Consider the following 15,647-nt stretch of genomic DNA (forward strand, 5'->3'; position numbering starts at 1 on the left):
TTTTCAAAAGTCTCAGAACAAAACGCTATGTTGTGGCATCGACGACTCGGCCATGCTAACGCTAAGAATCTGAATCGTCTTGCTAAAAACGAAATGGTGTGTGGCCTGCCTGTCAGAGACTTTATTACATTTGAAAAGTGTGTGTCATGTGCACAAGGAAAGCATCACAGGAAACCACACCTGCCAAAGCAAATCAACTCAATCAGCCAGGTGCTCCAATTGTTGCACATGGATTTATTTGGTCCGGTCAATGTCCTAAGCATAAATAGAAACTCATACTGTCTAGTTGTGATTGATGACTTCTCTCGTTTCACGTGGGTTTTCTTCTTGAACAACAAAGTTGGGGTATCTGATCTGATGAAGAAATTAATCATAATGATTGAGAACCAAACAAATAACCGGGTGAAGGCGCTTAGAACTGATAATGGAACAGAATTCAAGAATGCAGTTATTGATCACTTTTGCACAGAAAAGGGAATTGTGCGTCAATACAGTTCAGTTCGCATGCCTCAACAAAACGGTGTTGCTGAACGGCGGAATCGAACGCTGCAAGGATGATGATGTGTGACTCAAAGTTACCAGTTTTCTTTTGGGATGAGGCGATCAACACTGCTTGCTATATTCAGAATCGTGTTTTGATCAACAAAGCCCAGATGAAGACTCCATACGAAATTCTATACGGTCACAAGCCATCTGTTAGCCATTTCCGTATGTTTGGCTGCCCTTGTGCCCTTCTTCACCTAGAGTCCAACCCGAAGTTTAATACCAAAGCTGATGACTGCTATTTCGTGGGGTATGCTGCTCGCACTGCATACATGGTTTACAACACAAGAACAAAGCAAATTGTAGAATCCTTCGATGTGCGCTGGCTGGAGGAGAATGAAACAGATGCTAGAGTGGGTCCTGATTGGCTGTTTGATTACACATCGTTGTTCAAATCGTTCAATATGTGTTCTGATAGTTTATCTGGTTCCACTTCGGGTTCGAAGTTTGTACCTGAAGATGAAGACGAAGATGTTGTTTACAGACCACCGATAGTTTCTTCTGCAATTCCTTCGGTGGAGTCATCTGTTTTAATTCCTAGTCCAGAATCTCCAAGTCAACAACAAACTCCAAATGATGATGCCACTCCTCTTACTCCTGATGAAAGAGAGTTCATGTCACGAGATGCTTCCGCTGTTACTCAAAATTTTATGGAACTTCTCTTTCCTAAGCAAATTGCAAATGAGTTTGTGGCAGATCCTACTAATGAGACTGGTTCTTCTGATATGGATCCTTCGGCAGATGATGGAGTTGTTAACGTTCACAATCTTCCTGTTTCACTCAATGACATCAGCCAGGAGATACCTTAACGTATTCAATGCGATCATCCGATCGAGAATGTCATTAGCCAGCTGGGTGACAGTGTTAAAACGAGAAGCCAGAATGGAGATGTTAATACCTGTCTCTATTCTTGCTTTATCTCTCAAATAGAGCCAAAGAACGTTGAAATGGCTTTGAATGAGACCAGCTGGGTAGATGCTATGCATGAAGAGCTACACCAATTTGAAAAACTTGGGGTTTGGAAGCTGGTTGAACTTCCTAAAGGCAAAAAGTCTCTTGACACTCGCTGGGTATACCGCAATAAGCAAGACGATTCCAGAGTCATAGTGCGTAATAAAGCAAGATTGGTGGTTCATGGGTTTAGACAGATCGAGGGTCTTCACTCCACTGAGGTTTATGCTCCGGTGGCTCGCTTGGAGGCTATTCGTATCTTCCTTGCATACGCTTCTTACATGAACTTCACTGTTTATCAGATGGATGTCAAGACAGCCTTCTTGTATGGCAAGGTGAAGGAAGAATCTACATTGATCAACCCCCTGGGTTTGTTAACTAAAAGCTTCCCAATCATGTCTACAAGTTGGACAAGGCGTTGTACGGGTTACATCAAGCTCCTCGAGCGTGGTATGCAACTCTCACAAAGCACTTCCTCGAACATGGATATTCTCGCGGCAATATCGATCAAACTTTGTTCATCAAGCATGTGGGTAATGATCAGATTCTAGTCCAGATCTACGTTGACGACATTATCTTCGGGTCTACAAGTCCACAGCTTTGCAAAGAGTTCGAGGGAGTAATGAAAAAGAGGTTCGAGATGAGCACGTTAGGCGAAATGACTATATCTCTGGGGCTTCTGGTCCAACAAAGATCAACCGGAATCCTGATTCATCAAGCAAAATATGTGGTCGATATACTTGAGAAGTTCGGGTTTCAAGACGCAAAACCTGCCTTGACGCGAATGGCTGAAAGACCCCTTCTGACTCCAGATACTGATGGCGAATCCGTACATCAAACTCGTTACAGATCAATGATCGGTTCGTTGATGTATCTAACTGCAAGCCGACCAGACATCATGTTTGCAGTTTGTCAATGTGCACGTTATCAGGCTAATTCTAAACTTTCACATCTTATTGCTGTCAAAAGAATTTTTTGGTACCTCAAAGCCACCCCAAAATTGGGTCTTTGGTATCCGAAAAATTCTGAATTTGATTTATATGCATTTGCTGACAGTAATTATGGAGGCTGTGAGCTTGACAGGAAATCTACGTCTGGGGTGTGTCAATTCCTTGGTGACCAGCTGGTGTCTTGGCAGTGCAAGAAACAGCACACCGTCTCAACGTCAACAGCAAAAGCGGAATATGTTGATGCCTCTGCTTGTTGCTCTCAAGTTATATGGATCGAACATCAGCTGTTGGATTACGGTTTGAATTATTTAGAAACCCCTATATTCTGTGATAATGAGGCTGCAATTCAGATTGCTAAAAATCCAGTCCAACACTCGAAAACCAAGCACATTGACATCAAAATTCATTTCATCGGAGATTGTTATGAGCGTTCTCTCATTCGGCTGGAACAGGTTCCCACTGCTAATAATGTGGCGGATCTGTTCACTAAGCCGTTCAACAAAGCTCGATTCGATGTGCTTGTGAGCTTTTTGAAAATGCTTCGTTTTGAGGACTAATTTTTTTTTAGGTTAGTTTAAGTTTGCGCATTTTAATTTCATTCTCACCCATGCACAAATTTAGGGGGGAGAAATAATCAAAAACCAAACAAAAATTCAAAAACTTAAAAATCCAAAAATAATGTTATTTCTGTTTTATTTTTTTCAGAAAAATATTCCAAAAATCCAAAAACATTAGAAAATCAAAAAATCAAAAAATATGTTGTTAATGGAATGTGCTTGCAGGTGATGTGTGGGAAGTGATATAATCAAGTGATAACAGACAATCTAAAATCTGTGTAAGATGCCAAAAGTTTAATTGTCTAAGCTCTGTGTTCGATGCGCTGGTAGGCACGAAAGCTCTCAAAATGGACTTGACTAGGATCAGATGAACTTAAGGAATCTAGAGACCTGACAAATCTTAAACTAGATAGTTCCATTTGGCCTGACAATACAACGCTTGGGTAGATTGAGCAGAGAGATATCTAGAATTGTGGATTAACCTTTCCTCGATGTGCGGACTTTGTCCTTAATTTCGGTATTGATGGGGCAACTGGGGATTCCGATAAGTTAGGTCTGTAGAAAATTATTTTCTTTCTTTCTATTTGTTAGTCATATGTTGCTTCCTCTACTGATTGGAAGAGATCTGACCTGGAATGCAGCATATGCAACTCTACTTCTCTGCATTCTCTATCTATGCTATTCTTTCTACCTGTTAGCCATATGTTGTCTCCTTTGCGTGACTTACAATCCGACCTGGTACACAGCATATGCAATCTTCTTCTTCTCAATCCCTCTAAACTCTAGTTAGTCATATGTTTCACTCTCTGCGTGATTGAGAGATCCGACCTGAGTGTATAACATATGCATTTTAAATCTAACTTCTTCCTCAATAATTGTCTGCTCATATGATGTAAGGAGTATTCTGGAAGAACTTGATTACTGAGGTATATCAGGAAATGGGAAAACGCGTTCTAATACAATTAAAAATTGAACACTTTATAGGTTATCTGTAGATCTCACTACTCAATTTAGGTGGACAAAAATACCTTTGGTCGTCGTCAGCTGAATGGTCTTTTAGAAATATTTTCTAAGTTCATAAGATCTAATGACTTGTCACTTATTGTAAGTAAAAAAAAAATTATCAAAGATCTTTCATGTTTAAGTGGACCACAATACCGGCGATCGATCAGACGTGGACATGAAGACAGAAGTATCGATAAGTGGACTATGGTTGTCTAACAACGTTGATCCCAATATCACAAAATCATTTTTAGTATTAGAAAGAGGTGAAATTAGTTTTAAATTCTTGTTAAATTTTAATTTCATTTCAATTTTAATTTTACTTTTAATTTTTATTTTATTTTTATTTTTTATTTTTTATTTTTCTTATTCTTAATATTTTTAATTTTATTTTTATCTTTATTTTCATTTTATTTTCAGTTTATTTTTATTTTATTTTTATTATTCTATTCTATTTTTTTGTCCTCAAAATGTTTTACTTTTATAAAGCCTTTCGGGTATTGGACCTTTTTCATTATGGATTGCGGCCCATGAATTTTTAGTCCGGGTATATAAAGAAAAGTGTACAGCCGGAAACCATTTTACTCCTTGTTTTTCTATTATCGGCCGCAAACTCTCCAGTTTCTCTCTCTCTGTAAAAAAAATTTGTGAATTTTGGTGAAATTGATCTGATAGCCTCAAAGGTATGCTAAAACCGACCAGGAATATGATAATCTCGCATCAAATCGACATCTTTTCAAGGTTTAATCGAAGAAAAACCATTTGTCGGCGTTTATGGCCAAGGCAGTTTACGGTCAAGGCAGTTTACGGCCAGGCTGTTTATGGCTGTGAACTCCCTTTTGGTTAATAAATTAGATTTTTCTTCGCATGTCTCACTTAAAAGCCAAATTAGACTGCAAATTTGAAGTGAAACATAAACTTTAAATGTTTATATATTTTGTTTTCTCATTTGGTTTGTTTGTGTGCAGATTGAAATGGCAGAACTCAAGTTTGCTGACAGTCACAATCTAGCTATCATCTTGGCTGATCCTCCGGCTGCTCACGGAGAATTCAAGCCCATGATGCATGGATTGCGAGAGTGTTGCTCATCTACGGCTTTGACTGTCAATCCAGATATTTATCAAGGATTGATTAAGGATTTCTGGAAGTCTGCATCGGTGAAGAATGGAAGTGATGGAGCTGTTTCTGTTGAAGCAACGGTCAAAAATTGCAAAATTACCATCAATGAGCAGTTCATCAGAAGCACTCTTAAAATTAACGATCAATCAACATTCTCTCCTGAGCTCGATGTTTCCCAAATTGAAGAATATCTTGTCAAGATGGGATATGAAGGTGTTTTCCCTCCAACCATGAAGAAGTTGTTGCCACCGTTTTGGAGATTTCTAGCTCATGTCTTTGTGAGCTGCATTTCTGCAAGAAAGTCTGGTGCAGATGAGATCTCCCTAAGAAACACCGGTGCTATTATCTCTCTGGCTGCGGGATTGGACTTCAACTTCTCCAAGTTTATTCTCGAAGAATTAATTTCAAACATCAAAGGGAAGACTAGGGACAGATTCTTGTTGTACCCTAGGTTCATTCAAGTCTTCATTGATGAACAATTTCAAGAAATAGCTAAAGATGGAGAAATTCTTGACATGAAGTCTTTAGGGCCACACACCGTCAGATTGATAAAGCAAAACCGAAAGGGTAAAATAACTTTTCAAGGAAAGTTCCCCTTGATGAAGTTTGGCTTATTTTCCGACTCATGTGAGGCATCTGAGTCTCATGTTTCCTCTGATCGGGTGACCTCTGAAGATGACATTTTTTCTGAAGACGACGTCATTCCAGTTTCTGATCACGAAGATGATGATGCTACTCCTGCTGCTATAGTAACTGAAGAACATGATCTACACTCTGTGAATGTCGAGAGTGATTTTAACAAGGGAACCTCAGAGGATGCGACAGAGAATGATGAAAATGATTCATTTGAAGATCTAGATCTTTCGGGCTTTGACAAGGATGATATTCCTTTGAATCTCGGAGTGCATGCAAACCTTTTGGCAAATGAGGATCTTGACTCTTTCTTTGACACTATCCATGATGTTGCTCATACAGAAACGGAGATAAGGGAGTCAGAAGACGTTCTTGAAGCTACGCCTCCCTCTCCAACTCAACTGGCTGAAACCTCAACTCCTATGGAGACATCTTCTGAGATTCCTCCCTCTGAGAATGTCATTCCTACCATTGAGCCAGTAGTAAGTGAACCTCTGACAACTCAGACCTCCTCACCTTCATTGAAGAGGAGAAGACTTGATCCTAGACCAGGTGTATTTGTGCCTGGACTATCTCAATGCCTGTCAACTCCACCAATTACTACTTCCGTTGCTACTTCACCTATTCCATCCAATGAAGGACCGAGCACATTTTATGAAGCTGGTGGTTCATCTGTTCCTTCAGGATCCTCTCCTCTTAGGCCTTATCACGACATTACCTCTGAGAGGCTTGCTCTACATTTGGCCCATGCACAAAGCTCAGTGCCTTCCTCCCGAGCTAAGGGAATATTTATTGAGGAAGGCCACTCAAAAGAGGATGATCCAAACTTAACTGGACTTCAAAAGGAAATCAGCGTGCTCAATCAGAAAAATATTGAACTTAATATTCGGGTGGCTGATCTTGAAGCTGAAAAGTCCCAACTTAAAATTCAGGTTGCAGATCTTGAGGCGGATAAAACTTTGAAAACCCAACAAATTTTGGATCTGCAAATTCATCTGGGATCTTTGACAGCAAGCTACTTTGACCTTAGCAAGAAGCTGGCAGAAGAATTTGGCGACAAATTCAAATCTTCAGTACAACATCTCATTGCTGGCCAGCCTTCTGCTCAACAAGTTGAAGACCCCCCCTATTGACCAGCCCACTCAAAGAAGAACAAAATTTGTCGATCGATTTGATAAGGAACCAACTCAGGCGCCAAACGTTGTTGCACTTAAACGTGCCAAGTTAGCAGCTTCTGACAAGAAAAACCAACTTCTCTTCAAGAAATCTTCTGATCAGAATGATCCTGGAAATAAACCCACTATCACCGTCACTGATCTTGAATAGAAGAAATTTGGTCACAAGTACGGCGATAGATTGGGAATTGTCTCGTGGGGTTTCCATGACGGGCTGAACATGTGGATCATAAAGCGCAAAAGCAAAAATGTGGAGTTCTACAACGACTTCCATGATTTCCATTCATGGACAAGAGTTGATCTCTCATAATTATCAAGTGCTCCTTTCGTCAATCCATTAGGTGATCCAAAGGCTTCGCATTTCAAGCTATTCTTGGAGGATCAAGTAAAGAACGGATTTCCTGGCATGAAGACTGTTGAGTCTTTCATCAAAATTTTCCCTAACGTGCTGGATCCCAAGACCAATAAGCCCTTTCAGACTGTCATGTAGCTGCCAACAAATCAAGTCAGACAAGTTCCAGTGCTGCAGACCTTCAATGATGGATCTCTCAAAAAAATGCAGTACTGGGTCTACGATGAAACTACTGCGTCTGCTGTCATCAAGTTCGAAGATGGTTGCTTTCGCTTGTACGATAAACATAACCTACTTCAATTTGGGAAGTGGGATATTCATCATCTGGCCCTACATTAGATCAATGTTGCTGAAGATATTCTCGAGCCTGCTGCGAAAGAGTACACATGACTGGTTGCCGAGATTATTGCTAAGGGAATGTGGCAAGGGGCAATGGGTGGGTCTAATGTTCTTGTCATTGATAAGGACTGAGTTACAGCTAGCCCCAAACCAAGGGGGAGATTGAAGGGTCCATATTATGGTTTGGGCTAGGCTTTGGATGTATAGGTCTTTTAGTATTGTGATGGAAGTGTTTTTGGTATGTTTACGGCCATAGGTATGTTTATGACCGTAAATAGGTTTACGGACGTAAACCTGTTTACGGCCTTGTCTAGTTTACGGTCAAGTCTTCTTTACTATAAATAGGTCCAGTCTGTGTCAATTTGTGTGGTTGATTCATAGTGTTTACGGCCAGTCAGAGTTGTACCAGACGTTTTCTTAATACAAATGTGTGCAAGCTTTGATTCATTCTTTATCTACTCAATTATCTTCTTGTTTGATTGTTAGATTGCTTGATCACTAGTTAAGATCTTGTTTCTAGGACCTTACACCAGGAGGTGGCTCTTGGCACTTGTCTGTAAGACCCAGGGGGTGGCCCCCGGCTTGGCAAGAAAGACCACGTGGCGGCATGTGGCATAATGGAAAGACTATGTTTTGGCACATAGCATTTTATTTGATTATGATATACGAATGATATGTATGGCTAATGGTTATGTATGACAGTATGTGATTTATGTGTTTATATGCGAGACAATATCTGGTTGAAAGAGACCGAAGGGGTAGGCCAGCACCCATATATGTTAGGCAGTATGTTGATATGTATGGTATGTGGTATTTGGGGAGCTCACTAAGCTTCGTGCTTACGGTTTTCAGTTTTGGTTTCAGATACCTCCAGTTTTCAAGTAAAGGAGCTCGGGACGATCGCAGCGCATATGCCCGTGTTTTTCCGCAATGTGTGACTTCTGGGAATGAACTCTGATAAATGTTTTATTTGAAATGCTTTTCTATGTGTGAACAAAGTTACAATAATGTTTTAGTTATATTAAAAATGAATATTTTGGTCCTGAATTTTAGGATGTTACAAAAAAAGTTCAACTTGCTCTCCATGTGGAATTATATTACCATCATCAACCAACATCATTAGTTTCTCATCATTTGAAGATTCATCAACATCAACTGTAGAAGAAGCATTAACAACAATCTTACATTTATACCTAAAATCACCCCAATCTATAGGTCTATTGCAAGAATAAACATGGTTGGTTGTCATAGGTAATAAATTACAAATCTGGTTACTTCCAGAACCAGAAGACCCATCTCCACCATAACGATTTCCCCCGACAAATCGATGAATACCACTTTTCAATACATTATTAACAACAAACAATTGTACTATTTTTGGAGGCATACTACTAACAAAACTAAGAAAATATCTGACATCACTAGGGATGAGCTTTAGAACCACCGAAACCCGAACCAGACCATATCGATTAATAAGGCCTGGTTATTGTTTCTCCACTTTTATAAAAATCGGTCCCGATTCTAACACCGGTTTGGTTGTAAAAAATCAGAACCGGAACAAAAAATTCCCCGGTTTTTAAAATGGGCATAACTCACTCATGTGAAGTCGAAGTTACTTGATTTGTTCCAACATGTAATTTGGTGTGTGTACTTCATTTTAGACTGTATAAACACATATTTTGGTTAGATATTGAATCGGATATAGGCCCTGAAAGACGAAATATCAATGCTGTGTATTTTCAATTTTAACACTTTTTTTTTGTTTTTTTGAATTTGTCCTCCTAATTTTAATGTGCATAACTCACTCATATGAAGTCGAAATTACTTCAATTTTTTTCTAGCTTGAAATTTGGTGTTTGTACTTCATTTTAGACTCTACAAATACATATTTTCGTTTGATATTGAATCAACTATAGTCCCTGAAAGTCAACATATCAATGGTGTGATTTTTCTATTTCAGCATTTTTTTTGGAATCTATTCCGCTTTTTTAAAACACGCATAACTCACTCATATGAAGTCGGAATTACTTATTTTTTTCCAGCATGTAATTTAGTGTTTGTACTTCATTTTAGAATGTAAAAAAGTTATATTTTCGTTAAATATCAGATCATCTACAGCCCCCGGTAGACAACATATCATCTACAATATATCAATCGATTATAGTTTAAAAAATAACCGAAAAATCGGGACCGTAATCGGAACCAGAACCTGCACGACACCGGCGGTCTGGTACTGGTTCCTATAATATAGCAAATCCATAAGCTCATCCCTAGACACCACTATCGTCAAGAAAAATCATAACGATATTTGATCCAAGACATTGAAAAGATAGACGTATTTGATTAGTGTGTAACCTGGACTTTGAAGCAACCAACATAATTAACCCAATGAAGTTGATATCACTGCTTATATCTACACCAAAGCATGTGTAGTCTGGAGCAATATATTGCATAGATCCCTTGATACATTTCCATTCTTCTTCTCTAGAAACTGATACTTAAAAAAAATCCAGTACACATACTCATTTTGGAACATATAAGGAAAGTATCAAACACATAAATATATTGCATATATGGAAAAAAAACACACAAATAACATAATTTTACCTTTCCGGAACAGCGCTTCGGAATGTACCGGCATTTCGAGCTACAATCTGGAAAACACTTTTTAGTCCGGAACGTACGAGGTGTCAAATTTCGAACCAAATTCCTACCAACCACCATCAACTCTGGAACAAAAATAAATACTCTAAAATATTGTATTCCAAAATAATTTGAGTGATTCATGTCCAGAATGATCTTACGTACTCCGGAATCTGATATATCGGAGAAAGTAGTCATTTCTCAAAAAATAAAATTAAGGTGCTTATTTTTATTAACAAACTCATTTATAAATGTTAGATTACTCAATTTCCCTTTTTTAAAACCCCTATACTTTACTATTTCATTTATTATGTGTAACGCCTGGTTCCTGGTATGTATTTAAAATTATAATTTACTCATGTTATAAGAACAACTCGACGAGTTGGAAGCCCCAAACTCGTCGAGTAGAAATGATTTGGACCGCGGGTTTTAAGAAATCTGCTCGATGAGTTGAGAGGCCTCAACTCGACGATTAGGCTGGCAGAAATGAAACCCTAATTTTGGGGTTTTGCACCCTATTTAAACACCTTAACCCCAAGGTGTTGGCCTCATTTCCAGCCTCCATTGTCCTAAACCCTAATCTCAAAACCCTTAGGCATTTGTGAGAGTTTGTGAGCCATTTTTGAGGGAGTTGTGTGCGTTTGAAGCTTTTGGAAGAAAGAGAAGCTTGGAGGAACAAGGAAGAGCTGTTGGATCCAGAAACTTTGCTTCATTTTCATCACTTGCTGGTAAGAAAGTCTCAACCTTGCCTTGTAGTTGCGTAGATCTCTATATTGGTGTATTTTGCTTGATTTTGACTCAATGATGTGGTCTTTGAGGAGTTGGACGTCCCTTATAAGCTAACCTTTTAGATCTAGGGTTTCAAGTAGCTTGCATGGCATAAAGGTGCCAACTTTATGGCCCTATGAGCTCCATGCACCTTCTAGGACTTAGCTTTGGCCTTTTAAGCTCCATAAGGTCATGCATGTGAGTACATTTTGGGGACTTTACATGTCCTTTTAGCCCTCAAGGTCCAGATCTGTGTTTATGGACTATATCTTGAAGACATGGGGGTTATTGGGTTAAGACATAAGCCTTTTTGGGCTAGGGTTTGGGTTTAATGCCTTGGAGTGGTTATCAATGGGTAAAGTTGGAAACTTTACCCTCCTAGCCATATTTTCGGCCTAGATCAGGAAAGATAGGTCTTTGGTTCGAAGATTAGTGACTTAATGCATTGAGTGAGTTGGCAGACTGATAAACTCGATGAGTCCATACGGGGACTCAGCGAGTTGGTTTGGGATTATCCCGATTCTGTTGAAAACAGAAGAACTCGACGAGTTGATTCGCAATATCACGATTCTGTGATTTATGGAAACTCAACGAGTTGAATGATAACTCGACGAGTTAAGTCAACTTAGAGTGTTGACTTTGACTTCGGTGTCGACTTTGACTTTGACCTGGATGTTGACTTTGATTTTGACATGGGTGTTGACTTTGACTTTGACTTTGACCAAAGTTGACTCTTAAGGGGGTTAGAATTATGAAATGGTAATTAAGAAGACCTTTTATGTTTAGGGGATTGGTTTAGGTTGATATTTGGAGACGATGACTATTCAGCTACTTTCCTATATTCGAGGTGAGTTACCTTCTCGGTAGTAGTGGGTCTAAGGAACCAATGTTGGCCCACTAGTAGTTTTTTATACTTAGATGATTGTCTTTGTGATAATTGTCTGGTATGCCACTATCTGTTATGGATTTATTTGCTAGTATGCTATGATAATATGTGGTAGTGGTAGGGGTGAAATAGACCCCTTATCCAGTTGAGAAGACCGAAGGGGAGGCCAGCACCCAGATATGCTCGGCAGTATCCGGTTGATAAGACCGAACGGGAGGCCAGCACCCAGATATGCTCGGCAGTATCCGATTGATAAGACCGAAGGGGAGGCCAACACCCAGATATGTTTGGCAGTATCCGGTTGATAAGACCGAAGGGGAGGCCAGCACCCAGATATGCTCGGCAGTATCCGGTTGATAAGTCTGAAGGGGAGGCTTGCACCCAGATATGCTTGGCAGTATGTTTGGTATGTGGTGTAATGGGGGAACTTACTAAGCTTCGTGTTTACGGTTTACAGTTTTGGTTTTCAGGTACTTCTTCTTCAAAAGGAAAGGAGCCGACATGATCGCAGCGCATCACACTATGATTTCCCGCATGACTAGATCTTTGGGAGTTGTACTCTGATATTTTCTTTTATGACATGTTTTGATGATTGACATACTGATTTGATTATGATATGGAAAGGCACTATTGATATTTTCAGACTATTGGTTTTTATAAATTACTCAATTGAAAATGAAATTTTTTGTCTTAAATTTTGGGATGTTACAATTTGGTATCAGAGCCCTGGATTGAGGGATTCGGACACACTCTCGGGTGTGTCTGGACTCAAATCTAGGGTTTGAGAGATTTTTTTACAAGGAAAATAATTTTTCTAAAATTAAATTAAGGGTCTTTAATAAAGAACAAGGGGTGTGATGCGTGCAATCGGTCGAGCTCAAGTAAGTTTTCTCCAAGATACACATACATGTTATATTATGATATGAATTGTGATATGTGAACTGCATGTTAGACTAGGGCTAAGGATCTAGGGAGGATGCCTTGTATTCCTGCTATATGTGCTTATCGAACTACATGCTAGAAATGATTAATCAGTGATATGATGGCCTGATTAGGATATGCCTGGTTTGGGTTACTCAATGCTCGAATGTTGCTTGCTTTGTGCTTTTAGGAGTTCTAGTTGCCTTTAACTAACTAGTAAATAAATACGCTGAGTTACATATTATGAGGACTGAATAATTTCAGGAGGTTAGGTTTAGCCCTATTGCGCAGCTCTTGTCTGAGTCTAACCGTTGTAGGGAGAGACCTCTCATTCGATGAATTATCTGGTCTTAGTAATATTTAATCGTATTCGCGAGCTAGTTAGGGGGAGGTAGCAGGGACTTCTTGTTGTATTAGGTGTCTAAGCCCATAACTATAATTTGTATGTACTTGACCCGATAGTAGCATGGTCCTTTGGAGTTGCCTTCACCATAGCAATTTGATAGGATGGATATTCGAGAAAGAGGTTATTTGTTATTTATTAATATATGATAAGAATAATATATTAATTGAGAAATCATATTATTTAATTAGTATTGATCATATATTAATTTGGAATTAATTTGGTGATCGAAAGAGACTAATTAAATTAACGGGGACTGATTAGGTAAATCAGTATACATATAGTTTGGGCTAATAATACATGTTGATTAGGGATGGACTAATTCTAATTGAGAGTCCATGATGAGTTAGTCCAAAAGGCTATCAAATGACTTATTGGATTAAAGGCCCAAGTGAATGAATTAGGGTTTACAAGTGAAACCCTAGGAATTCCACACTATAAATGTAACCCCGAGCACTCCTAAAATGGCCCCTAAGAGTTCCAAGATGAACCCTAGCCGTTTTTGGTGCCTCCTAGCCTCTCTCTCATTATCCTCCATTGTTTTGGTGTTTGTGACTTATTAGAGGTATCACATTTGACGTACTAAGCTGTTGAAAGGCCAAGTTCTACAAGCTACAATAAAGAGGTATTCAACTAACTTGTTTTTTTGTTGCAAATCTCAAAATTGTATGCTAGTTAGGGTTCATGCTTTGGATAAATTAAAATTGCATGTATAACTTGAGAAAACTTAGATCCAAAGCATTAGGGTTGTATGTGCACCATAAGAATGTTATAGTCCTTAAAACCCATCAGTGGTATCAGAGCCTAGGGTGTTTTCTGTTATATTGATGCATTGGTTAATTGTTCAAAGTTGAAGCAAATAGAAAATTGCTCTCTGCATGATGAACTCGACGAGTCCATAATGGGACTCGACGAGTTGAGCCAACTCGACGAGTTCATTGCCTGACTCGACGAGTTGGATCATCTGTTGGCAGATTTTCGGGGTTTTGGCCAGAATTGGATTAGGATCATTACCATTAATTGTTTTGTATCATAAAATTCGTTTTTTCTGATATGATAATGATTATCCTCATCCAATTAAAAGATAATTGTCAAATTTTAAGATAATCACTAGATTATATGATAAACTAATTATTTGTATTATTTGATTTGAATAATCTTGCTGTATGAGTTAAATTAGGTCAAATTGGCAAAAGATAAATTTATATGATTATTTTATTTGTTTAAAAATTTGATCTAATAGATTTTGCAAAGTTTCAAAATTTTCCCTCAAGTTTTGGAAATTGAAAAGTTTAATTAAAAGGTTTTAATTTTGAAATATTAAATTCTTAAACCCTAGTAATATGAAAAGTTTCAACAATGCGCCTCATGGTTTTGAAATTGAAAATTTGATTAAATAGCTTTAATTTTGAAGTCTTAAATTTAGAACCTTGATATTTTGAATAGTTCAAATTACACCCTTGTGGATTTTATTAAATTAATTAACTGTATAATTAAAAGAGAGAATTAATAAATCCATAATACCAATATGGTTTAAATTTAATTAAATTAAAAGTCAAATTTATTAAAAGATTAAACCTCCTAGTATTTTAAATGTGTAAAATACATCCTTATACTATATAAAACTAAAAGTCTAATATATTATATATGTATAAGTAAAGAGTCAGTCTTACCGTTAGTAGGCCTCATTCACGAAGCTGCTCTATAAGGGGGGTATAAGGAAATTGCCTATAAAATGTCGATTGAATGGGTGTTCACTCTCACCCGCCGCTTTCTTGACTAGTGGAGGGTCATTAGCCGAACAGGTAGGATAGGACATTAATTCTCATTAAAAAGTATAATGATAATTATAAAAAGTAACTAAATGTTTTTCTAAATTCCCAATCTTAGTTACTTTAGGAAAATGTGAATTTGATGCTAACCCATGAAATTGCACATTACACCTTATTGGTCGTTAATGGAACGTGTGTGGTTAACCGACACACTAATAAGGGACTAATGAAGGGTAGCAATGGGTTTCTCGTAAATTATCGTTGATCAATGGAGCGTGTGTGGTTAACCGGCACATTGATTAGGTGATAAATGACATCGGGAGTACCAAGCAAATTTGCATGGTTATTCACACTGTAACAACGTAAATTTCCAAAACAATTTTTCATTTTTTAAAACATACTTTTATTCATAAGGTAATATCAAAACATAATGTATCCAATGTTATCATAACAAAACATATCCCAGAATCTCAAGACATAAACTCCATGAGTGCGTACGGATCATGCCGGCGCCTTCCCGCGATCCTCGCTAGTACCTGAAACACATAACACAACAACTGTAAGCATAAATGCTTAGTGAGTTCCCCAAAATACCACATACGCACATACGCCACTCAAGGCTATAAGACCTTC

The sequence above is a fragment of the Lactuca virosa genome, chromosome 7 (genome assembly GCF_052849685.1).
Source record: "Lactuca virosa cultivar CGN04683 chromosome 7, Lactuca_virosa_CGN04683_v6, whole genome shotgun sequence".
Taxonomy (NCBI): domain Eukaryota; kingdom Viridiplantae; phylum Streptophyta; class Magnoliopsida; order Asterales; family Asteraceae; genus Lactuca; species Lactuca virosa.